The 2,658-nt window shown below is 42.7% G+C and overlaps 1 protein-coding gene across 3 annotated transcripts in view; it reads right to left on the bottom strand.

Annotated features, from left to right (window-relative positions):
- The window catches only part of LOC101850995 (tetraspanin-18), a 129,318-nt gene extending 126,952 nt beyond the window's left edge, over positions 1–2,366 (bottom strand). Inside the window, exon 1 of one of the 3 annotated variants that reach the window (XM_005109940.3) lies at positions 1,699–2,366. The gene's annotated coding sequence lies outside the window, so the exon portion shown is untranslated. The remainder of the gene's footprint in view (positions 1–1,698) is intronic. The other 2 variants (XM_005109941.3, XM_005109942.3) reach the window with 2 other exon arrangements.
- Positions 2,367–2,658: the final 292 nt, after the last annotated feature.

The following is a 2,658-nucleotide window of genomic DNA, read 5'->3' as shown; positions in this document are numbered from 1 at the left end:
TCTCTCACACACACACACACACGCAAAACGCATACAAGGAAACAATTATTGATTATGTTTGAGAATCTACTTTGTGAATAATTAACCAGCTGAAAACCGTTAACTTATAATAATATAGTATCTAGGCCTATTATAAGTATAAGTAGACTACACGTATTTTGTGGCACTTTCAATCTTATAAACAGGCGTCTTAGTGACACAGACCAATCGTTTTGGGTTCCAAGGGACGTTTTCATAGCTGCAACAATCTCTATCCACACCCCAGAGGCGGAATGAACCCAAGACCCCTGTCACTGATATTACATCAGTCGCTACCCGGCCGTGCATACAAAACAAGAGGTGTCCGCCAAACATAAATCGACATTTTCAATAAACCACGTTGAACAAACACAGCTACAGTTTTCTGTAAAATGAATCATGTCTCTGAACTTTATAACGACAGCAATAGAAAAAGACTACAAAAGGAGGGACGATAACAAGTCCACCAACAGCAAAAACAACAACAACAACAGCAACAACAACAATAACAACAAAAAAGCAACTAAAACAGCTATCAGCACTCCTTCCACCACAACCACCACCACCACCACTACTACCACTACCACAAACTACTACTACTACTACTACTACTACTACTACTACTACTACTACTACTACTACTACTACTACTACCACCAGCATCACCAGCAACCACCACTACCTCCACTACCACTCCCACCACCATCACAACATTTGTACTACTACTACAACAACGACAAAAACGTAATTGAAAACCCATGATGACTGTGTCGAGACGTGAACAGCAACAGAAACAACAACAACAACAACAACAACAACAACAACAACAACAACAACAATAACAACAACAGCAACAACAAAATCAAAAACCCTGATGACAGAACCGAAGCACAAGAACAGCGTTGACAGTATTATTTCAGCGCAAATTCAGAGACTGCCCATGAACACACCAATGACGGGCTGGTGTGATGTTTTGGACAAGACAAGATGCCTTACATTGTCACACACTCATAATAATAATGATCATTACCCCCGTTTTCATATTGGCTCAGTAATTTTGTGAAAGCGGAAGTGCAAAACAAGTTTGGGGTGGGGTAGGGGCCTGAAAGCTAGCTGTGAACTTTTGGAAAAAATCAACGAAATAATACTGACAATAATTAAAACTAACAACCACAATAAAACAATAATACTAGCAATGATAGTAATATATTAGATTTATTCCTAATAATAAACAGCATTTATGTTGCCAATTTTCATCTCGACGAGATGCTCTATGTACATTACGATATAAAAAAAGGTAATGCAGACACATACACTATCGACAATACTTTTACAAAGAAAATAATATCGTTATCATTATCATTATTATCAATATTGTAATTATTATCACTACTGCTACTAGATCTAATCTAGATTCTAGATCTACTTGGAAATGATCGTCAAACAATGTTAGCAGATCAAAATGTAAACAAATATGAGAAACGTACGCGCAGAACACGATAGCCACATCATCAATATCAACTAAATTTCTTGATCATCTAGATCAATCACGGAAAAGCGTTGGGATATTCTTGAGCAAATACCATTATCCTTAAATAAATCGTTATGTAGATCTAGGTCTAGTAATTAAGTCATCAATGGTACGACTCGTAGTCATGAACAAAGACTCAAACTTCAAACCTCAACTCGTCGAAGATCTAATAGAGCCGTTCTATCTATCAGCAGGCGCCAAAAACTGCAGGCAAACTTCTCTTGTGTGCACACAAAATTCTAAATCCCACCGAAAAAGAGCGTTCTTCCCGCGCTCCGAAAGGTGAACGTACTCACTCACACACGAACACACGCTTGGCGTCGTTGAATCAACCTGCGCGTGCGTCTACACACGGAGGGGATTAACTTTTATAACCACCACAACAATTCCTCCCGATTAAATTCGGATACAAATGGGGAAAGTTTGGAAGTATTAAAAAAAAAACAACAAACCGCGACAATCCACAAACACCTGCTGGCGTTTCAACGATCGATAGAAAACGCAGGCGAACACACAGAGACACACACGCGCTCACACTCACGAAGATTGAGAAAGTGGTTCACAGCGATGACATCCGAATTACTGTGGCGTCGGCATTTACTGTTTGTAAAACTCGTACATTTTTCCGACTCCACAACTGAGAGGCAGAGGGAAAGAAGACAGGAGGAAAGTGAGGAAGGACGATGAAGGAATCTGCTCGCTCCCTCCGTCCACGAGAAGGCAGAAGGCAACACGGAGCAGTTGTGAGCGCTGTCTGAGGGTGAGCAGGCCACACCACTGACAACTCACACTAGAACCACCGACTGAATGCGGCACGGGCCCTTCTTCGCTCCGCTCTCTCTCTCTCTCTCTCTCTCTCTCTCTCTCTCTCTCTCTCTCTGTATCTCCGTCCCTCTCTCAGACTCTCCGTGGTTTCTCTCCCGCGAGTCTCTCCTCATCTCTCGAGCTCTCCCGCCCCCTGGCTCTCCTCTGACACGGGCTTGTACTCAAAGACAAAAGCACGAGCGACCGGCGATGGCGCGCGGGGGCAACCGGGGAAAGTCTGGCACAAGTCAGTGGACCCACTCCCGCGCTGTGGTGAACTTTGAGACACCGGTGGTTGTTGGGGG

Source organism: Aplysia californica, unplaced genomic scaffold, assembly GCF_000002075.1.
Source record: "Aplysia californica isolate F4 #8 unplaced genomic scaffold, AplCal3.0 scaffold00833, whole genome shotgun sequence".
In the NCBI taxonomy this organism is placed as follows: domain Eukaryota; kingdom Metazoa; phylum Mollusca; class Gastropoda; order Aplysiida; family Aplysiidae; genus Aplysia; species Aplysia californica.
This window is presented reverse-complemented; position numbering and strand designations above follow the sequence as displayed.